At 46.6% G+C, this 23,713-nt stretch overlaps 1 protein-coding gene across 1 annotated transcript in view; it reads right to left on the reverse strand.

Moving 5' to 3' along the window:
* The window catches only part of LOC149361391 (carbonic anhydrase 6-like), a 66,154-nt gene extending 55,891 nt beyond the window's left edge, over nucleotides 1-10,263 (reverse strand). The window contains exon 1 of the mRNA XM_089568063.1: nucleotides 9,591-10,263. The gene's annotated coding sequence lies outside the window, so the exon portion shown is untranslated. The remainder of the gene's footprint in view (nucleotides 1-9,590) is intronic.
* Between the last annotated feature and the right edge of the window lie 13,450 nt (nucleotides 10,264-23,713).

Below are 23,713 nucleotides of genomic sequence, written 5' to 3' on the forward strand. Positions count from 1 at the left end.
AGCGGCCCGCTGTACTCAACTCCGGTAACAAGGGCTTTGCATGAGGAAGGTGCACGGCAATTGGAGCACTTTAAGCCCTCATTCTTGACTTGTTACATTTTTCACTAGTACTGAGCCACAGAGGAGCTTCCAGTATGGAAAAAGCTAGGGTGAGAGCAGCCCCCGCTTTGAGCACCGCTAAAGCTCCTGCGAAGTGCCTCTTCTGTATCGTCACTTGCATCTCCTTCAACGCAAACACGGTACGAAGCTGTGGCTAGGGAAAACGTGGCGATATCTGTATTTTCTATCTTCCCGTAATGCAATGACTAAGAAACCCTGGAATAAAGTGTTGGGTTTTAACGTACTCATAGCGAGCAGACGCGCGAAAACGTGTTCATTCTTCGCCTTTTTTTACTGGCATCAGCGGACGTGAGGCCGAACAGAGGACCGCGAAAGGCAGAGGCAAAAATCAATCACGGTAGCACACAAAAATACTACGGTAGCGCGACTGTCGGCGCGGCTCGCTCGAGCTAAGAGTGCAAGGTGTCCAGTGGCGTGATATAAACACACACAAAACAGAGGCGATGCTGCAGCGCGGCCTTGAAAGTTTCGCATGTCACGCTAGAGCGGCGTGCGAACGCTAGCGTGCCCAAGGCACACAGACGTACTTACACTAAATGGCATGAGCCAAGCCGTGTACACCGAAACCATTAGCGTTGGCCCATATCATCATCATTCCTGATTCTGCAACGCAGTTACGGGGAGCTCGGTTATAGTCTTAGAACTAAATATATAGTGCTGCCATGTAGTGGCTCCGGCTTCCCGCATGAGCCCAGCTGCATCGCCTGTAGCTGCCCGCCTCTGCAAGCTTTCGTTCGCAGCGCCGCCAGAAGCAGATGGTTGTGAATAGTTGCATTTTTTCGCCTGAATTATTATCAATTTAATGACTTTGTAATTGAAACAAAATATTTTGTCATTTAATGCACAATTATTTGACAAAAAGGGCTTCTTCAATGCTTTTTTTAAAGTGTGTAACAATAGGCGAACTTAGCGCCCCCTTTCCGTTCGCTGGCGGCGGATTGCACGTACCATGTTGGCCGCTCGCTACACTACCTCTTTTAGTACGCTGAAACGAGTGTTTGTTGACGGAGTGCGACGGTTGTGAAGTTGTGGGTGCCTTTCTTCGGTTTGTTTGTGTTGAATGTGCGGCCTCGTTAGTGTTGTGGTAGTGTGACTGAACTCGGAAGGTGACAGTTGGCTCCAGTGCTGCGGAAGACGTTCATACGCGCATGCAGTGCTCAAAAACTGCTCTGACGTACTGCACCCAACCACGCCGAGAGCGGCCGGCGCCCGATGCCCGATGCCCGATAGAAACGGCTTGCCGCGAACGTTGACGAATGTAAGTACAGGACTGGAAAGTGACTTCTGCGATGTGTCGGGGGGATGCTTGAGGGCTGCGAATGCATTTGGGTTGGTCTTCCCGTGTTGTTCGCAGTGAGATGCAAAATGCGAGCACCACGCGATCGTTTGTAGAGAGAAGGTGTTCTGACACGCTCGCTTGCCAACTATGCAACTTTTAACCCGCCGCCTTGCGCTCTTTGCGTCATCTACTCGGCGGAGAAGTTATGTGATAGAATTTGGTTGCACTCTGAGAACCACGACCGGCTTTATCGGTCGTGCTGACAACTATGGGGTGCTGCTTGATTCGTCATTCCGACTGAACAGGAGCAGTGCGTGAAAAGGAGACCGTAAGAACGAAAAGTGCTTGTATCGGCGTGCGTCTTTTGATTCTGCTGTCTGAGTGTTTACTGGATATGGAGCATTGCCCGTTCCACATCTCATTCACGTCAAGTGCTGTAGTTCTTAATACCTCTGGTCAACGTAACGACGATTAAAAATAGCAGAACCATTCCTTTGCAGTGCAGCTGAGGTAATCGCACAGTGGAAAGTTTGTAGTCATTTTATTTGAATTACATTCAGTACATTCATGTCATTCCCATATTTTCAGCCCGAAGTGATAAATTATAACGTGATTCGCGAATAATAGCTCTAAGAAAAGTATGACTAGCTTTGTAAACCATTTTTCTGCAAACTATAGGAGGCGTAGGCAAATTAATCGTTAGCCTCCACTCCTGAACACATTGCACTGAACAGCTGGAGGTTGCAATGGGATGTGGCTTCTGTGATGATGTTTATGAAAGCATGGCTCTAATACAGCCTTTCTTCAAATGTGCCAGCAGTCAAGCTCTGTACGGCTGCTCCACCGGTATCATCACGCTACTTTTGCACCAGCTTTCATCTGTCATCGAGCCAGTGCTACCTCAACCGGAGGCAAATGACATCAAGACCTGCTGGTGCAGCCTGTCAGCCATTGGCACTGGATATCAAGCATGTGCCACTTGTAAAAGGATAGGTACACGAGTGGGTATTTTTTCCTTGTGTCCTTCCCTGTCAAGAGTCTTCTGGTCCAGGCTCCCCCTTTCTTTCATTTTTTTTTCATCTTTTAAAAGGGGACCAAGAGAAAGGGAAAAGATATTGCGGGCGTCATGAAAGCACTCCCCCAGTCAAGCGCATGGTGTTATAGTGTGAAATGCTGTTTTATAGTTTTTCCCTCATGCCTCTCGTGCTTGGGAATCTTGATCATAATATAGACCAAATTAAAACAATTATCTGCTTCATGACCTTTATACAGTAATCTAAAAACAGCAAATAAATTTTATAGGTTTACTTCAGCAGTACCTACCTCTTACAAGGTATGGCATGTTTGAAGTGAACCAGTGGTGTGGTAACTGTATGCCAGGCATAGCCTAACAGGCATAATTGCATATTTGAATATTAGCGTTCAAGTGGAGCATTCTGCTTTAGAACATAAGTGTTGCTAGCATCAATAATTGATAACTTACCAGATTATCCTTGCATTACATGAAACCCTGTAAAGCCTATATTGAAGCTGTACAGAAGAAAGGTGCTTATTCGATATGTCATGAGCATTGCTGAGGTTTTCTTTCACACTCCTTTTGTCACACCCGACTGCACTGTACAGTTGAAATGCATTTGGAATTGAGTATTGGTGCATTGTTATTTTTATTCATGCCGAAGTTCAGTTACTGGTTCCATTAAACTAGCTGAGCTTAAGTCAACAAATAATGCTGTGACCTTAACATGACCCCTTGCTGTACTTGAAACAATGCGTTTGATGTTGCCTCTCTCCCGTGCCATCAAAGTTTGTAATAAGCTGTGTAAACAACTTAATTTACTTTCTCAAGGTATTTATTGCTGCAATTAGTAACAGGTAATTTCCTAAAGAACAACCTAAGTACTCCTTTGGAACACTTGTTTGCTTGTTTCCCCTTAAACAGATATGAGCAGGCCTCAGCACTGGAGGGATGTGCTGTGGGACAAATAAAAAACTACCAGTCCAGCTGCTCCCTTAGGGGCACGTTGCTGAGGCTTTTATCGCTTGTAGTTCTATGCATCTTTACTTACAAGTGTTGTATCTGACGCAGTGTGTGCCTTAATATTTTGATTCATTTGCTTTAGAGTGTGCCACTCTTGCCCTGAGAACTTGCTTACCTCTGTACTCTTTGTTCACACATTTTCCCCTCACACCTGGCATAGCTCCAAATGATGCTACATTATCTACAAGCTGGTAAATAAAATGAACAGCAAGTAAAGTTAAGTTACTCCCTCCTAGCCGCTCTAAGGGAAAGAAACATATGCGTTATATTGCAATGTGTTTGTGCCATCACTTTTGAAAACAAAAGCTGCCTGAATTTTTGTACAGACAAATCAGAAACACAAAACAATTTTCATATTTGATGGCCTGCATCTTATCTTCACATGACTGGAATGGCTAAATATCTTTGTGGTAGCCTAATTAGGCGTAACACGTTAATGTCAGTTCCTGTGAATATCATTCAGTCTTTGAATGGGGGGGGCAGAATTGAACACTACAGCATGTTATAGCTTTTTCTTGTTCAAGGAAGCATTGCATTTAGCTCTAGTCTTGTGACTGCTGCTTATGCTATTACTCACCAGCCTTATCAAACTCACTCGGAGTGCTGAATTTTAGTACACATTTAACTGATTATTGCATCTCTGTGTTTGATTCTATTAGAAGTTACTATAACTGTGTGCGTTGAATGTTTTCTTTTGCAGTTCTCTTGCTGCTGCATTCCGCCATGGAGGAGGCTACCTGTTAATTGGTGCACACGTCTCATCACTAAGACGCTACGTCTTCCGCTGGTGATGCAGACAAGTAACGACAGGGTTAATTGGAGAGACATGAGAGAGGCCTTTTGCCCTGCAGTGGGCGTAGTCGGGATGATGATGATGATGAACAAGCAGGCTGCCTCATATTGAGGACTAGTGTCAGGATAGTGCACCAACAAAGTTGCTTAAGAATTTCTGTGCTGCTGTATGTTTATTAAAATCAGCTCATAGCTTGATATCTACATCCATGTGGACATTTAGCATATGCTTGGCATCCTGTTTGACTTTTAATTGACTATTGTTTGCAGCCTTTAATGTTGGTCTGAAGACAGCGTAAGCATTGTTTCACTGTGTGGGATTTTTTAGCTCTTTTGGAGAGGTGTGTGTGTATGCATGCACCATTTTTTTCCACGGGTTTGTTATGTGGCTCATGGAACCTTCATGTTACAGAAGAATTTTTTTCATTTCTGTGTTGTACAGGAAAGTGAGCAGTATTTATATGCACCAGGCGTTTCTGGGAAGCATAAATAGTTTTCAAAAATATGGCTTTTGCTGCGTAGTATTACCAGTGTTAGCAGACACCAGAAAGCTGGTGAGGTGTATTTAGTAAGCTGGTTAACTAATTTCTGATAATTAACTTTTTAACTAACGCAGGTTTGCAACTGGTTGCAGTTAGAGACTTTTAGCCTGTCGTGAGTAGTAGCCATATCAGTTTTTAGAATGTACAAAACATTACTTTCGCCGCTGTGGCTCGACAAAATTTGGCTGCATCGTGCGAAAATACATGCGCTTTTGAAAGCACACAGGGGGAGCAACCCCTCCAGTTCATGTAACTGCTACAAATATCTAATTGCAACTAGACGCCTAACTCTGATAGTTAAAAAGTTCATTAATAAAAATTAGTTAACCAGCTTATAAGGTAAGACGATTCACCAGTTTTCTGGTGCCTGCCAACACTGGTAATACTATGCTGAAAAAGCTATATATTCATCTCAAAATACCTGTTTTTTGAAAATTACTTAGTCTTCCCTGAAACACCTCGTATATATGTAAGAAAAACCTAGCGGTATTTAATTCGCGACGTTTTGGTTGGAGGGCCAGCCGTTTTCAAGCGTACTACAGCATTTGAAGCACACAGCTTTTATTTTGAATGCTTTACTATACTAGAAAAAGGCTGGACCTCTAGCCGAAACATCGTGAATTAAAACCTGTTATGTTTTTCAATTTCTTTCTGTCAGTCATTGTTACTGAGAGGGAACTCAGGGGAACTGTGCCGAAGGCAATATTCTGTTCCTCTATTGTTCTCCATAAAATATTTTGATGCATCATGCATATCTTCTAGCGCGTATGTACACTTGTGCACAATAAATGTAATAATTTCCATTTGGCTTCTATTATTCTTTAAGCAGTCCAGGATACAGTGTTCACAAAATGATTTTGAAGTGATAACACTATGTTGGTAAAAGTGTTGTACTGTGTAGTTAAGACACACTTTTCCGAACGTTGATGTAGGAATTATACTTTCTTCGTACTTGAGTCTTTTGAATAACGATGGCCAATTGTCGGAAGACCGTTGATAGGGTGTTGGTAGACATGGTCAGTAAGGGGCCTCAGAATTGCTTAAAAAAATAAAAGCAGTTTTGATTTTCGATGCAGTTCCTGATCATTTGAGAAAACTCGAAAGACGGAAAAGTAAGCTGACGTGAGAATTAAAATTAAATATAGTGCCACATGTCATGCAATAGCGAAATAGAGTGACTTTTCTTGTTAACGCGATTTCGATTAAAAAGCCCCCCCCCCTCCCCCCTACGTACATCAGCCTTCCGAGAATTCGCAGAAAACGCAGATACAGCAGAACATTAATCAATAAGACTTCTGTAAATTCTTATAAAAGCGGAACATTATCGAAAGTCGTCCGTTTACCTCCGGGACCATAAAATCGTCAGCGGGGAGGGGGGTGTATGCAGCGCGCACGAAATTTTGGGCCATGTTTTTACACTGAATGGGGTGTTTCAAAACGCCCTGATGCAGGGTGTCAAAGAGCAACTTTCTGCCAGACTCGAGCGTGATCCCCCGACGACCGTCGGACATCTCCGGGAAGCAAACACTATAGAGAAGGCGCTGAATGTTCAGAGAAGCCCATGAAACCTTTAAACTTTGTACGCCGCATTCCACCCGCCAGCATCTGCTGGTAACTCCAACTAATAACTGTGCTGTTTGCTGCCGACAGCAGCGGTGCCTCACGTCCCAACACTGAAGGGTGCTATCCCTCAATAACAGCAGACAGGCTTCACGCATGACGGCTCTTGCCCAAGAAACCAAGCCCATGACCTACGGTGCCAAAGGGGTCCCGTAAGCCAACCCCAGGAGCCTTATGTGCCACTAGGAGGACATCAGCCGCCCATCAGCCCTGCAATGCTTTGTGAATCTCCGCCAAGCGAATTGTAGGTATGGAGGACCCCCCCCCTTCCCCACCGAGAACCGCCTACTCTGCTATTACTGCAATGAAGCCGGCCACATTCTTCGTCACTAGTCGTACAGTCGTATCAAACCTCGTGGCTTTTTTAGAGCGCAGCTCTTTGGCGTCCGTTCCTGGGTTTCGCGTCGTCGTCGGCGTCGGCGTTGTCGTCGGCCTCGTAACCAGCTCCGCCCCCCTTTCATCCCCCCAGCGCTATCGGCGTCAGCGGCATCAGTCAGTCGCTGCTATCTCTTCCCTCCTCGCTTTATCGTGTTGTCCGCTTGGTGCGCGCGCTTCTGACCCCATCGTTTCCCGCTGGGTGTACACGCCGCCCCCCTCCCCCCTCTTCCTGCGAGTCTCCGGTTGTCAAAGCGCCGGCTCGAACTTAGTTCCTTTCTTCGCTCCTCCTCCAATGCAACCCCTGTGCGGTGGCAATCAGAGAGCCAGATCGGTGGCGGCGGATCTGTATATGTGCACCGCCCGAGCCGAAATTGCGAATACGTGTGAAAAATAAAAAAAAAATCTGTGATAGCGCATACATGTCTTGCTCGATTTCTTTGCCTCAATCTATCGAAAAGGTGAAACAGCTTATTTGCTGCGCTCAAATTTCGCATTAGGAAGTAACGTAATCGTCGGTAATTTTTTTGGCACTCTGCGACTACGCCCCGGCCAGCAACCACGGAAAAATGTCTAGGTAAGCCTGGTACCGTAGCTCTACTCAGCAACACGTGTCCGTATCTTGTACACGGCTGCCCGGCTGTGCGAAAACTGTCATCAATGCAGCACAAATGGACGACGATTTTGAATGTTCTGCGAGAGTGATTGCATTCGCAGACAGTTCAAATTTTGATGTTCCTATAAGCTTCTTTGCCTTTTCCGTTTCGAACAGCACGTTTCTGTATTTTTCTGTGCGTATGTGTGTTTCATTTTATGCCGCATATGCAGCTGAGGGCATCATGTGTAAGGTAGGGTTGATAAAAGCAAAGCAGCCTTTCAATGTGCGGTAAAGGAGTAGAGCTTTTCTTAAAATATAGTGTGATGCTGTTTTCGTAATTTTTACAAGCTTTCTGCAAGAAAAGAAGTGTTTACTGTAAGCCCACACAAAGGTCACAAAAAGTCTCTGCTTATTTCACGAGTGTAAGGCATGAGTAAGGGGCGCATGTGCGATCCTCAGGCGACAACTTTCAAAAAGGCGTTACGGTGTTTTCACCATTTACATCCCAGCAGTGTCAGGTTTACCAGGGGCAGTTTGATTTCATTAATCCTAGGAGACCTGCTGCATTCGACTCCGTCGCTTTGACCTTCAACCGCTCCGGAGGTCCGCTGGCATGACCATGTGACCAGCCACGTCATTGGCCGCAGTGGTTCCGCCACCACCACGCGAGCTCTGTCCGTCGCCGAAGCTGGAGCCGCCGCGCATGCTCTCACGCGCTGTCAGACCACGTGATTCGTCGGGAGCTCGTCCGCAACTTCAAGAGGAGCCCACCACTCGCGTACGCAGTTCGCGGCATCAGGGCGAAGCCGGGCTATCATGGAACGTTGCGCAGGAGACTTTGCAACGTTGTTAGTAAACGACATCTGAACACCCCGCGCATATCACCTGCTTTCGTTTGGTATAACTAGGTTTAAATGAGCTAAACCTTTAGTTTTATTTTTATGCGATACAGTATAGAGCTTGTTCTGCCGAAAGCCGTCGACGTTGTATTAGTAGTCGGCACCGCGCTTCGGAAATCATCGGGAGCTGCGTAAAAATTGCCGCAGAATGTTCACGATATTGTCATACGATTCCGCGTTGCGGGCCCCATAAACGTACAAGTTAGAGCCTAGCTCCTGACAGGGATTCGAACCGGCGACCTATATTTGAGGGAACCGGTGACCTATAATTCCGGGCTGCGGAACAAGAACTGTATAATGCGCGGTTCAGGTGCCCACTAAGATGAGTGACTTACTGCATCATTTCCTTTCCTAAAAAAAGCAATTTTAGATTTTTCCAATAGGCAAAGCGTCGCGCCGAACAGGCGCTGGCGTTCAGAGGCCGCCCTGGAAGCGCTGCAACACGCTTTCGTGTTTCACTCCTAAAGGCCAAGCTTAAGCGTCCTGCAGGTTTTTTGTTTTACTATCTACGTGCGGTGCTGTTAGCATGGTCGGTTGGTCTATTAGTCCGCCTGTCTGTTGTTCGCAGTGATAAGGGCCCGCCGGAGCTGAATTTGTTTGTTTGTTTACTGATACTGTTAACCCCATTGAAAGGTGATTACAGGAGTGGTAGGAAAAAAAAGAGAGCAAAAATACCAACAAATCTGTCATCAAGCGCATTGTACACGTAACAAATCATTAAACAGGACGAGAGAAGGTTACTCAGTGCCCTATTACATTGTAGAAGAGAGCAACAAAAAACATAATCACGCACACTCAAGAGCATCTACACAGTAAAACACTCAATAAATACACGAAACACAATACACGGACTTAACCTAGTCATGTTAGCACAGCGCGCTCCCGGAATACATAAAAGAGTCTAAATTAACGAAAAATGCACTGAGCGAACAAGATTGAACTACGGAATCGGGAAGCATGTTGCATTCTTTTATTGATCTGGGGAAAAAAGTATATTTAAATGCATCGTTACGAGTTACTGGAGGCGGAATATACATGCTATGGCGATGTCTAGATGATTCATTAGAACGAATGTCGAAATAATCGGTCCTATTGATTTTAATTGCGTTACTGATAATAAGGAACATAAACTTGAGCCTGTCGAATTTCGTCCTTAATTCTAACTTGGGAAGGTCTGCAATGTGACACAGCTCTGAGGGGGAGTGAACTCGGCGATATTTATTAAATATGAATCGAGAGGCTAACCTCGGTACTCTGTAAATTTCCTGTACTCCTGATTGCTTGGCGTTTAAGACAACTCTGTACATGAGCCACCCTGCAATATTACCTGTGAAATCCCATTCAGGTGTGCAGGTACCTGGACTGGGGGCCTTGGTGGGTATTGTGGCCGCGACGGTCGGCTCTTCAGTCCCATTTTTGTCTTCTGGCTTTTCTTGTTCTGCGCCAGAAGCGAAGATAACGCACCCGCTTTGTCATGCGTGCTATGGATTATCACGCCTGGGCTACACAGTACTGCGCCAACAAAAGCATAAACGTACGACACGCTGCGTCCGGTATTCTATATATAGTCTACGCTCCGTCGTCTTTCTTAACTTGAAGAGGGCCGGCGGGACCCGCTTTCAAGTTAACAACTAAAACTGTTCTGCCTTTGGTACTTAACTCGGTAGAAGCAGATTTCGAGCCACAGCAAGATGCGGAGCTTCTGTTTAACTTGAAATCAGCTTTTGCGAGTTAATAATCCTTAACAGTTAACTTGAGAGGAAGCGCCCTCTGAAGTTAATATATTGTCGGTTGCCAATCCAGAGGGTGGGGGGGTGCAATGCAGCAGCCGCGCAGCGCCCGCGCAGGAGAGAAACGAGTTAGTACATTCAGCAAGCTTCATAGAGTGCGCTTTTCATGTCCAGGGCGTTTACTTACGTTTCCTGTCGAGAAAAGGACTAACATGGTCGCGATGGAGGTCGAACCCTCCACATGCATTATCACTAGCGACATATAGAGGTGATATTAGATTATGACGTAACTTGAGCATGCTGTAATTCTTGCAGCTCATCCTGGCCGTGGACTGATGCGACGAGTAGCTGACCCCATAGCTGTAAAAGTACAATATATGTACTACAGTAAGCGCAGTTTAGTGTTAAGTTATATAGCAGCAATTCTAAACAAAAAAAAAGAATTCAGCAACACATATACGGCTTATATCTTTCTGAAATTGCATTTTTTTTCTCTCAATAGAAGTTTTGCTTTCCCGCACAATGCGGTAGTGCGGAACATGAGTGCACCGCCGCCACTGAAAAATACCCACCAGGAGCTCTGTCAAAGGTGCCGGTTTCTTGCAGTATGGTTTTCAAACTTGAGGCCGTTCTATAAAAATAGAACAGTGCAACCTATTTAGCATTTCAACTAAATAACGCCTTTGGAAGCTGCCGAAGAATCCGCGCGAAAATGTGTGTGAGGGACGTAATGCTTCGGTTTGATTCTGAACATGCACAGACTCGCGTACCACAGGTATGTTTTTGCATTTCGCCTCATCTAAATGCGCCTACCGGTGCAGGGATTCGATTCGATTTGTAGGGTGTTGTGTTGGGAATGCCTTAGCATGGCAACGGTACAGTGTATAACGGTACGGTGGCTTCGAGCGTTCCAAATCGACGTAGGGCTATGAGAGACACCGTAATGGATGACACCGTAATATTTGCGACCACCTGGAAAACCGCACTCCAAATGCATAAATAGCATAGCATATATAAGGTTGACAGCAAATATAAGCGTTACCAGTCAGCATCAACGGTGCATGCTGCCAGTGAAACTATGAAAGATAAGCCAGATTTGTGCTCGAAAATAAAAATACTTACAATGCATTAACCCTTGTTATTGGTAAGCTACGCAAAAACTGCTCTGTAAAGGCACCGAGCGATAAACAGATTGGATTTGGCAGTGCTGCGGCATATACAAGTATATGCAAATGGTGCATGCTGTGCGAACGATGACTATGCTTGAGCCAAGTGTAACACGTTAACAGTATACAGAGAATTGTGAATGGTGCATGTTGTTCGCTTAATAAAAAATAATATGTTAACAGTACAAGATTAAACAGTTGCCATATTAGTATAATTTAATAGAAGATTGATTTTAGCAGCCGCCGGAATACCAACCATGATGCGTCAGTGAAAGCTGCGCAACAAGCATTTTCAAACTTCAGGCCGTTCTGTAAATAGAATAGTAAAAGTAATTTAAGGAATAATCCGACAAACATTCCCCATACGCGTGGAGTAACATCACTGGGAAGCTAGATACGGAAAAATACGCGAGGCAGTGCAGGCAGGTTGAACAGCCAGTGTCTCTCAAAGAAAATTTCAGCTAACAAACTAATTTTCGCTAAAAATACCCCGTTTCTCTATGTAAATCTCCAAACCCGTTTAAACCACCTAAGATGACAAAAGCTGGCAGTTTTTCGAAGACCTACCCATTATCAGTGATGGAACTTGATGAACCTTTGCGCTAGCTTTGGAATAAATTTAAGAAAAATGTATTGGTTTTCGTGAAGAAGTGTCGCCCATGTACCTACCTAATATCGCACAGGGTAACCGACAAGTGCAAAAGTGAGAAATATGTAAGAAAGGGAAATGGCGCACTAGTTCTCAAACAACTCGTTAGACACCCGAACGGCGCCTTAACGGAAGAGATAGAAGGTGGGAGTGAAAGAAGAAACATATCTCGTAGGCAGATATTTTTGCAGCTGCCGCTATTCGTACCCTGCTGGCCTCGTTTCGATAAGGCAGCCATGTTTTGTTGTTGCGAATGAAAGGAGGAGGAAGAGGAAATAGCACGGTACTTCCCACTGGCTCGTGCTCAGCCACAACCGCTGCCACATGCAGGTAGAGCGGAGTTTAAATATATGAGAGGAAAGAGAAAATAGGCGCGCGTAGCAACAACCGCGTTCGCAGAAGCGGCGACACCGGCTGTGACAGATACCCCTATCAGTTTTCTTCCTCAAGCTCCCGTGTGTGAAGCGATGTCTGTGCATGTGAAGAGATCCCTAGCTAGTCGACAGCATTCAGGATCGCTCCGCAGCGGATTCCCTTATCTTGTATTTGTACAAAGTGTATATCGCTGCACAACCCCATTCATTTCTTACTATCGCTTCCCCATTCTTTCCCTCTCCTTGTTCTTTTATTCCCGCTATAAATAGTCGCAGCCCAGGTGCTTCAGGTTTTGATGAACGATGCTGCGGCTAGGAAAATCTTTCTTCCATTTTTAATTTTATTAATGAATAACCGCTAACAACAACAAAATAACGGCACCTCGTTCATGCTTTCTTCTTTCACTCCGTCCTTTATTCCTTTCTGCGCCGCTGTTCTGCTTTCGATCTAGATGTTTTTTTGTCAATTAAGGGGAACAAATCTTCAGGCAACAAGTATCTTCGGAAGGTGATTCCAAACATGGAATTTAATTTCATGTAAAACAAATTGTGCGCTTTTGCTGTATGTTATACATATCATTGAAGAGAAATTTTAAGTATGCTCGTTGCAGGAAATTCGGCGAATGTATTACACCGTCCTTCCTTTCACAGAAGTTGGGTTAAACGTTTTTTAATCTACCACTGGAGGAGCAGGGCGCGGTGATCAACGTTAACTCTTCCGGTGGAAGCGTCTCCGCCAGCCACGCCGCTGAGTTAAGCCTCGCCTCAACAAGGCGAGCCTAACCGCCACGCTGATCTACTGAAGGTCAGTACAACTACCCCCAACAGCCATGGAGATGCAAGCCCAGGGGCGAAGACCTTGAACGAAGTGAGTGGACTATGATACTCCGTGCGTACGAGGGTGGAGTCAAACGCGGAAACACCGGCCGTATTCCCGCAAGCAGCGTCTGTTGCAGCTAAGAATACCACGTCGGCTGCCCCTCCGATTTGAAGTCGACATACAGGCCTCAACAACAGCTGCGCGTGAGGAAAATCGGAGAGTTGAAATGTCCTCTGCGATTTATAGTGTTCGGTACATTCGTTGCATGTAACTATCTATCTTTTAATCTTCTCTATTCGGGTTGCTGTACTACCCCTCGGCACTACAGATCCCGAGCGAGCCCGTGCGCAGCCTCGTTGCCGGGGACAATTTCCTGCGCAGTCGTCCACATTACGGATTTTTCGCTATTAATTAGGTTCATTTTAAAGATGCGCATGGCTTCCTCTGAAATTGTACATTTTTCGATGTTTCATGCGGCTGTTTAGCTCTCGCTAATATTTGTATGCGGTCGGGTACTGACGCTGAGCGAGCGCCATTGGAACTTAGGCCGTTGACCCATTGGCTCTATTTACCACTGCCGATACTGCCGCTCTATGCTTCCCGCTTGTTACCCGTTACTTCCGCCGTGTAGTTGCGTTTGGTCCATTTCCGTGAATGAACATTCCTTAATTCTAAATTCATCCACTGTCGGGACGGCCTTGCTTTCTACATCGATTTTTACGTTTACGTCTTTTTCCCGGGGCTATAGACGAAAAAATTCCGATTTTTCCGGGGAGTATGTTAATGATAGACCTATGCCTGCGGCGTACCTGGCTACTGTGTCTGCGGCAGCTTGCAGCATTTGTTCCATCTCCGCGTCGCTACCTTTGTTTATCCAGAAGTTTATATCGCCCGCGTACCTGCTGAACAATAAGACTTGAATTCAATGCAGAAATGGGGAGTGCACTCAATTCTGAATCAAATAGAAACGAGGATAGGAAAGATCTCTGAGGGGTGCCCTTGATCGCTAGTTTTGTCTTGGGGGATTCGAAATCTCTGAATTTCATGACCGTTTGGAAGGAAGTACTTCATCTATAGTAGTACGTTTTCTCGCCCACTCCGATGTCTTGGAGTCCGGCGACTCTCCAACAATGAGGCGCGTATCTGGAGGAGGATACAAGCCGTAAATAACATCTGCCCTGTATGGGTCTGCTTGACACAGACGGGGGATGCAAACGACGCAAAATGTAAGAACTGCGGAAAGAGGGGCACCCTCGATAACATCATATGGCAATGCGGCAATTCCCCGCGCGCCGGCATAAACAAACAGTCCAGAAGCCTGGGAAGTTTTGCTACGGTGCGAGGACGGCGCCATCCAGCAGCAAGTAACCCGTCTGGCGGCTGAAGCCGTGAAGCAGCTTCACTAGTCCTGAGTCTGCGGGATGGGATCTGGGAGTTCCTTGTCGGTGGATTAATAAAAGTTTTATTCATTAATTCATTCAGCTGCTCGTGATGCACGCAGTTCGACTGCGAAGTAAAGAAATTGCGTAAGTCCCCCACGGCGCTATATGGGTCGTTTTCCGACCAAGAAGAGGCCTCGGTATACAAGCTACCAAGTGGCAGCCACTCACGCAAGCCATGCAAACCAGCACCGCTGGACGTGACCTATGGGATTTTCAACTCAGCATCCACCCATGTGAATAACACCTTAACAGTCGCTACGCCGCACGAGACAATCGCCCTCCACCTCGTCCAGCTTAAAGTAAGTGGTTCTCCAAGAGACACTGTGGCAGCGTACATTGCACAGCCGTCGGCTGCTACGCGGAGTCATCTCGCAAACCTGCTGGGATGAAAAACCGGAGCAGATGCTATGGAACCTCCAGACTCGCAACCCGTACGCTATATCACCGCAGCCCGAAAGAATGCGTAGGACTCATGCGATTCTAATAATTTTAGGCACGAACCAGTGCTCATACCAAAGGCTACAAGAGTAGCTTACAGGTGCACTCTGTAGAAGGGAAGTCCAGACGTGTGCAAAAAATGCCGCCGGCCTGGCCACAGGTATCACATGTGCCCGCATCCCAAGACTGGTCTTTCTCCGCGGTAGACAAACATGAACTGCAAGAGGTGCCCTCCTGTATCCCGACATGCATTCTTTGTGGAGACCGGCACTCATGGGCACTGGCTCGTGCAAGGCAAGAAATCCCTCCGCCAAGCCACGCAGCCCATCATCCCAGAAAAGAATGCTCCCCAATAAGACGGACTTTCCTTCGCTCCGCTCAAACCTCCCGTCCAGATCAACGTGCCCTCCAAGGCTTCCGGAGAAACACTAGGACCTCCCTTGACCCGAACGAGGAAGTTCTGCGGGAACATGTAAAGCAGCTCAGGACAGCCCTTTCTACTGCCATCTCTGCCCTATGTCCTCATCCACAACCTGATCCACTGAGCCTACCCAACCCCCGAAGCTCCCCCGAAAAATACAGAGGCCTGAGTAGAGCGCAGTCCAGCTCGACCACCTTAAACACTAACTTCAGGAGTTCACTGAAAACTTGGAAGCCAGGCTCATAGAGCGCTTCACAGCGCAGGTCACTGCACACTGCCAGATGATTGAAGCTACCATTACTAGTCTAATGGACAGTGTCATCCCAAGCACCATGACCAAGTAAGAGGGGCGTTTAGCTCACATCATTCCTTTACTCTTACCAGCCTCTCCTCCCTCAGTCCCACTCCACACCGCTCCTTACCCTCACCACCCAACAACATGGCTCCTCCGACGGGCCATATATCTTTACACAGTATTGAATGCAATTGCAGGGGCTTTCTCAGCGAAGGCGCTGTCCTCTACTGAGAATTGTGACCAATTATCATCCCCACCGACATCAACGCTATTTAGGCTGCCAATGTTTGCAGGCAACTGAGAGGTTGCGCTTTTATCCCTTCAGACAATTGATGTTCCTCGGGTGGCCATATACGTGTGTATGTCTTTGCAGTGCGTGCAGCACGCAGTTAGCTGCCCTATCGCTCACAACCTTATTTATTGAAATTTTAGTGCCCACCCCCGCAAAATCCCCCATGCTCCTTAACTGCTATCGTCTTCCACGCCAGCGGATTAACCCACTCGCTCCACTCCTCAACTCCACAACGCAATTGCCGGATCGAACGCCTTACTCATTAGATCGATTTTAATGGATCTCACGTAGACTGGAGTTATCGGCACAACATGCAACCACAGAGGCATAGTGTTATAAAATGAAACCCTGGTGCTCCACGTCACCATCTTTATTGATTTTCGCCTGCCTACGCGGATTGGTAACAGTGTTACTGCCGATACTAGCCCAGACCTCGCGCTTGGTAGAAACTTGTCCCACCTTCAGTTGGAAAGAACACCACACTAGGCAGCGGTCACCATATAATTCGCACAACGCTAAACAATCGCCCACCTCAGCGCAAATTTACCGTTTAGCACACTAATTGGTACGAGCTCCGCAAAATTAGGCAAGCGCAGCCAACATCGGTACCCTTAGACCTAAACACTTCGATTAATCAGTTCCAGAAAGAGACTCGCCAGCATACTGAAACGCTAAACTTTACCCCACACAGTTCCGTTATTGATAGTCAGCTCGCCCAGCTCCAAGATAACATAACGCAGAAATGAACACTCAAAAGTACAGTAGCAAAATAAAGCTCAAACTTGTCCAGATTCAATCACAAATAGGATGCGGTAATGCCTCTCTTTGGAAAGGTAACTGGGCTCAGGTTTCTGACGGCCTCCGTGGCAATCTCTCCACATCCCGTGCTTAGCATCTGTTTTTCTAATTTTTTTTATTTGTTTGTACCTCAAAGGCCCTATTGAGGGGGTATCACATGAGGGGGTGAAATACTCCGCAGTCCATTTCTTCGATGGACGATATGAATGACGATGAGTCCGTCTGATCCACGATGGCGTTTGGCAGGTCATTCCAGTCCCGTGCTGTATGAACGAAAAGTGATGACAGAAGCGCAGAAGTGCGGGCGGGGGAGGATAGACGGCCTACCCATGGTTTGTACGACTGAAGATGCGATGTGCGGGGCTGATAATAGAGTTGAGAAATGAATGATAATAGAACTTATGGAACAAACACATTCTGGAAATTATCCAGCGGTTCGCTAAGGTGGTGAGCTGAGCATTCCGTTTTAGTTCAGTTACACATACAAGATAACAATAGGCTGAGAAAATGGAACGAGCTGAGCGATTCTGTACAGATTCGAGAGTAGTGGAAAGGTTAGTTTGATGATGGTCCCAGATCGCGCTTGCATGTTCCAATTTGGGACGAATAAGTGTTAAATAAGCTAGGGATTTCAGTGATGGGGGTACTAGTCGCAGGGTTCGTTGAAAATATCCAAGGACGCGATTTCCCTCGTTTGTAACGTGATATTTATGAAAATACCGAGCTGAGAAGACTGGGAGGCACTGCCCACGTCTGCAGACCCGACATCGCAGCTTGATGCAGTGACTAGGAATGCCTACGTCCTGTCCTGACATGACCAATCTGCAGCTCTGCGGGACTGCGCAGTGGCCCAGGGAACCAGCGGGTTCTATAACTCGCCACAAATTAAGTTTTTCTGTCTGTCCATCCAGACAAAGGGGTATTACCTTCCCATTTCTGAAGCGGCGACTTGAAAACCCTGTAACTGAGCTTCTGTGACAGGAAGGTTGATATTAGCCGCTTTGCACTCCCCAATGTCAGAACAAATCAGTGGCAGGCATTTCAGCATGTTTCCTGCAGGAACATTTTATTTTGGATGCTCTCTACAAAAGACTTCCATAATGGACCGACGCTGAGGCAGCGATCGAATATCGAGCGCTAACATAATTAGCACAGTTTCCCGTATCGAATCCCGGCTGCGAGCGATACTTACTAGCTCAGGCTTTCTTTTAGACGTATTTGATGACGCGTACATTGCTGGGCGTGCAAGTTGCCGAATATACTACGGCGCAACGATGACAACGCAAAAAAAGGACAAAACATGCACACACGATAGGGTATTGTAGTGTGCGCAAGAACTGTAGTTATTTTATGTTGTCGTCGTTACGCCGCAGCACAACCCACTGACCGCCATTGTGATGCTAGTGGCCCTAAGAGTAACTTAACTTGTGCCGCCTCACTAGCTGGCGTGGCATGAAGCAGGATGCGATTCGCAAAGCCCGCTCGTGCGTGGTTTTGCCAAAGCAAGAAGCCATGTGGCGGACCCCTTCCCGGGCTCTTCTAGCCGATAAATGCTAAGGTTCCTTGGACAATTGCGGCTTCCGACGTCATGGGATCTTACCCTAGGACCCCGAGTGGAAACCAATCTCTGCTTGTTGTTAGTCCATTTCAGTATATTGGAGGAACTGTTCCCTATACGAGCGCTGACTGCATGCCTAATCATGGGAATCTGGTAGAGGTGTTGAGAGAATTCGGCTATCCCAGGCAATTGTAAATTGACAATGCATCCTGCGTCACTGCTGTACTCTTCGTGGACTCCTATGTGGCCTTGGCTTACGCGTTTCAGAACCACATACAGAGCCCAGGCCAATCCCACGGAAAGCGTGAGCCGCAACATCAAGCACATGCTCGCTGCATATCTGGAGAGTGGAGACGCACAGCGATTATTACCTTGCCTCCCCGAGTTTGGGTTGCTTTAAGGTCGACCGGAAACCGAGATATCACACACACACCTGCCGCTCTCAACATTTGCAAGGAGCTGTCCATATCCGACAGAACTCATCCTAGTCGTTTCAACCCTTATGGTTTCAATTGACACCACAACACAAATATTCCACTCGAGCCACAGTAACAGAAGAACATGCTATTAATTTTAACACAATAGCACCTGCGGGATCTTTGTTGCTATCGGCATCACTGTTTACGCATTTCCACTCACTTCTGCGGTCTAAGGAATAGGAAGCAGCTGCATGGCAGGCATGGGGTGAAGAAGCCGAGGTATAGAAAATTTGTAGGCTTATATCTCACTAAACCATTGGTAGTTCGCGCTCAAATTTTAAATGTTTTGTGAAATGCCTATCCAAGCTCATGTCCACACGTAAATATTATCGAATGCTTAAGCGCTGCGCTTGAACTCATTTTTGACATGTGTGATTTTGACACCAGCAGGGCTCACGGGATGCAAGCGTTTGCCATTGTCTGAAGATAGATTGTTTTCGTAGAAGAGAATCTGGTAGTATTTTTAAGGATGCACTTTTACTGATGAGCTTATTGGAATGCTGACAATAATGATAAACGCAGCAAATGGACAAAATCTTAAAATTACATTTCTGATGAACTGGAAAATGTAAATTTTCGCTATCGTACAAGGTGAATGTTCGGATCGAACTTTTTAAATGACAGTACGGTTGTCGGCGAACAGCAATGGGACCAAAGTAATAGCGAGAGAAAATGTGCTCCTGACCTTGCCGTTTTATTCCCTTTTTCCGGGCATCGTCCTCCATCTGTGCGTATCGACTGTGAGCTACAATGAGCGACCGGAGTGATCACGCAGCAACTCGCGCACCGCCGCTCATGCAGCGCGTGTGTCACGCCCTCGACGCTCAGATCAATGCAGATTGTTTGGTTATGTTTTCTTAAGAAAGCGTATTTGGTGCGTTTATAAACAGTTTGTTTTCTTCCTAGCCGAGAGATATCAACAACGCATAAGCCTATGGATGAGAGGGAATTTCTTGTCACCTGCAGAGAACAGCATTTGGTCAAGGTACAGACACGAGAGATTATCTTCGAGTACAGGCGCAAACCAGACGCATTATGCTTCACGGAAGCTTAGAACTTAGATTCGCCGAGAGCGCCCGAGGTACTACAAGCTTAAGCTAAATAGCTTTGAGAAAGATGTCAGTGTCCGCTTTAAAAAGTGAGCCAGCCAGGTTGTTCCTGTCTTCAACGTGAATTTGGTAAGAATGGCCTCAGCTTCCGAAAAAAAAGTGTATTTTGTAAAGCGTAAGCGTCCGTCGGTGCGTCTGGCGGCGTCCGGTGTCACGTGGAAGAGGGCGGGTAATTTAGAGCACCTGGATTTCATTAATGTGCCGTGAGAATCGCACAGCACACGGGCCTGTACTTTCTTGCTCCTGATTGTTTCTTTACGACGAGACCATGTCAACCAAAATAGAGAAATAAAGTATGACTAAGACTTAACATAGCATTTTTCCCCGGACAGTTTTGGATTGGAACCAGTTACCCCAAAGCTGTCGCCATCATCGCTGGAAAGTACTCCTTTTCGGAGCGTTGGCTCTAATACTTGCATTACTCGAAGTCGCGTTAGTGTGAAGCATAAGATCATTAAAAGGGGACTAGGGGGCGGTAGCCCTGCTGCAAGATCATGAACCACCTAATTGGCGTAGAATGTTTGGAATTCTTAGGGTTATGAAAAAATTCACCGCGTTACGGAGCACGACATTACTAATCAAATCAAAGCGTAGGTGATATAGTGATTTGCATAGGTGTCCTTCGGTTCCTCAGGCTTCTTAAATCTTGAAATATCCATTAGGGTCAAGCTATTTGACGTAGGAAATCCGAATTGGTGCCAAACGATCTCTTCTTGCATTCTGTTTGTTGGCATTAAAAATATATCCGAATGCAGCGAAAAATTTGTACCGGATATAGCGGAGATGGGTCAACGCCATATTCGTCGATATTGCTAACGTTCGAAACTCATACGCTGCCTCAGCGTTTTCGTCATTTTTTTCGCTGCCACTGTATTGTTTGTGCAATGTAGTTTTGTAAACATGGATACTTTTCGCATTCATGGTCTGTTCTCCTGTAATTGCCAGACACTCTTACGCGTGCTTTGGGTGCAATTTTTCCAGCCTATTTTTATGGTTCTTTGTAGCAGAGTTTATTCTTGTGCATTTTTTTTGGTTTTCATTACGGTTCATCTTTAAATTTTGTTCCCCTTTCATTGTACTACCCTCTCCCCCCTGTAATGCCATTTATGCCGTTGTGGGCAGCGTTTTAAATAAATTAATTAATAAATTATCACCCCCATCAAGATGCGACCGCCACGGCAGGGATCAAGCCACCGTCTTTTGGGTTAGCAGTCGAGCACTATAAATAAGCACTGAGCCATCGAGCTGGCTACGTTGTGTGTGAGGATGATGTGATGGATCCCTGAACATGCCACGTCATATGTGGCCATGACAAGCACGCCATGAAGTTCAGCTTTCCCACTCGGAGGTGGCGTCACGCAACCGGAAGCCCCCATTCAAAAGTGACGTCAGCAAATGGCAAGCACCGGAAAATGTCTCGGCGGGCTCCTTGTGCTGTCGCAGTCTAGGGCAACGAGTGTCTAGGCAACTGCTAACTGATAATTTCAAAACAACTGCCAGTGCCCTTCATCGCGCGCTCCTTCATCCGCATTCGCCAAATACTGAGCTCACGTGTGCCTTTTACGATATTATACGCATGATACCCATTCCTTTCATTTGCTCAAGCATCTCGCTGGTGCATTCTTCAGCCACCGTCGCCATCGTTTATGGTTTCCACGGGCATTTCCCTGCTAAACCTGACGACACGAATCAAATCCTGGTCGCGTTTCAATGGAGGATGTAACTGCCTTAGTAACTCAAACTTTGGTGGGTACTCAAACAGTGCCGTGGACGCCGAAACACAAGACACCGTTTCTTCGGCGTCGAGTCCGCGTCTCGTATAGCTTCGTTGTCGCTCGCCGCCAGCAAAAGAGGGTGACCTGACGCTTGACGGAGGCGTAAGGACTGGCGGCACACGACGGAGCTGTGGAGCGACCGTAGAAATGCCTTCAGTGATCCCCTGTCCCATTTATGGGCCTCCTATTCGGAGTGACTGTAATCTTCCGCCGGTGCAAGAGGGACAATAACTCGACAACAGACGTGGAACTTCTGCATACACAGAAACGACATTGTCGGGTGCAGCAGCGGCTTGGATTAATCGCGGCTACTTAGGTGTCTTAATTTATATGAGGGCACCACCCCCCATAGCGATTTCGACCACTTGGTCAGTTAGACAGTTCGCTCCTTCGAAAGAGTTTAGACAGAATAAGAACATACATTGGGAACAAGACTATTCGCACCGAGTAAGCTGGCCTTGGAGCTTGTGAAGTGTACCGGGAACGCGGTCGAGCGGAAGACCGCAGGCGGAAAGCGGCAGAGTATGCGCATGAGCACATACACGCCATAACAAGCCTACTGATCGCCGAACCGGCAGTCAGTTCTGAAATGTAAAAATGGCCCTACCATACCGGACCTCTCGGCTAGTAATGCCAATCAGCTTTCGTTTTCCACTAAGCCGGGGTAGCTTGAAAATCGGACATATTCGTATTATGGGGGAGTGCATTTAGCGACTGCATTTTAAGTTTCCATTTTCCGCCAAGGGTTCGGCCATGAATGCCAATTTTACTAGAAGAGGTCTACCAACTGACGAAGCTTTGGTTTGGTTTATGGGGTTTAACGTCCCAAAGCGACTGAGGCTCTGAGAGACGCCGTAGTGGAGGGCTCCGGAAATTTCGACCACCTGGGGTTCTTTAACGTGCACTGACATCGCACAGTACACGGGCCTCGAATTTCTCCTCCAAAGAAATTCAACCGCCGCGAAGGCTAGAGGACATTGTTAGGTGCCCTACTGAGGCTGAGATACATTTAAAAAATTAACATGTATTTTTGTAATTATTGGTTCATATATAGTCATGCGAAGCAGTACTATATGCGAAGATTCCTACCTACAAAAAAACGTTAATCACTGCGGCTACCCACATGCGACTACCCGAATGGTTCTCTTTGCCTCTCCTTCCCTCTTGTTGATTCGCGTTGCCTCTCTTATTTTCACATTTCGTTCGAACGTTCTCATTTCTTTTGTAGCGAGAGCTACGCTAGGCCGGATTTTCGCCTCTTCGCCACTGCCGCACTTTAAGCCGTGGCCGCACAGTGACATCACACCACGCCCGTCGATTTTGCAGCAACTCGGTTCGTCACGGTCACCGCTTCTGCCGTTGGGCACTCGCCGCGCCCTCTGTGTGACGTCACACCACGGGCCTCGATTCTCCGGCTAGTAAACAATAAACTTGCTATTAAACAAGAACAGCCCTCTTGCATATACATGAAAGATAGCTTGATTTTATCAGGGTTGCCAGATCGCTCCGACCTCAGATAGCCAAATTGGCCTCCGTAGTAGCCCAAACGTAGCCAAAAGCGAAATTTTTGCGTAGCCCAAAAGTAGCCAAAAATATTTGTTTTTGTGACGACATTTCTTAGGCATATTGAATTAATTTTCGGCAAGAATATTTACATATTAGATTTTTTTACGCACATGTTGTCTGAGGTGGTGCGCACGGCGTGTTCTTTCCGTTGTTACGTTTCGCCTCCGTCATGTGCGCTAACCACTGCGCCTAACCAGGTGCGCTAACCAGGTCCTGAAGATGGGCCGCAGTTTGACTCTGCAGGCGCGGCAGTAGGCTATATCACCTGAGGCGGATGACGACAGCCAGTCATCACGCGGAAAAGAACGGCGGTGCTAAATAACGCAATCGCAGCTCAAGTTTAGGAATACTTCACCTTTTAAATGTTTGCGCGCAGGTTAGGCACATCGACAGTGAAAGTACCTTGCTGTATACTTACGCAGCCTCACATTTCAGTTTTATGCATTAAGGGAAAGGTTCTCACTGAGAGCGTCACGTCCTCAAAGCATCTAGCATGCGCCTTCTTGAAACTACATTCGACGATATGCATGAGCTCAGA

The sequence above is a fragment of the Amblyomma mixtum genome, chromosome 2, assembly GCF_055824585.1.
Source record: "Amblyomma mixtum isolate Tamu chromosome 2, ASM5582458v1, whole genome shotgun sequence".
NCBI lineage: Eukaryota > Metazoa > Arthropoda > Arachnida > Ixodida > Ixodidae > Amblyomma > Amblyomma mixtum.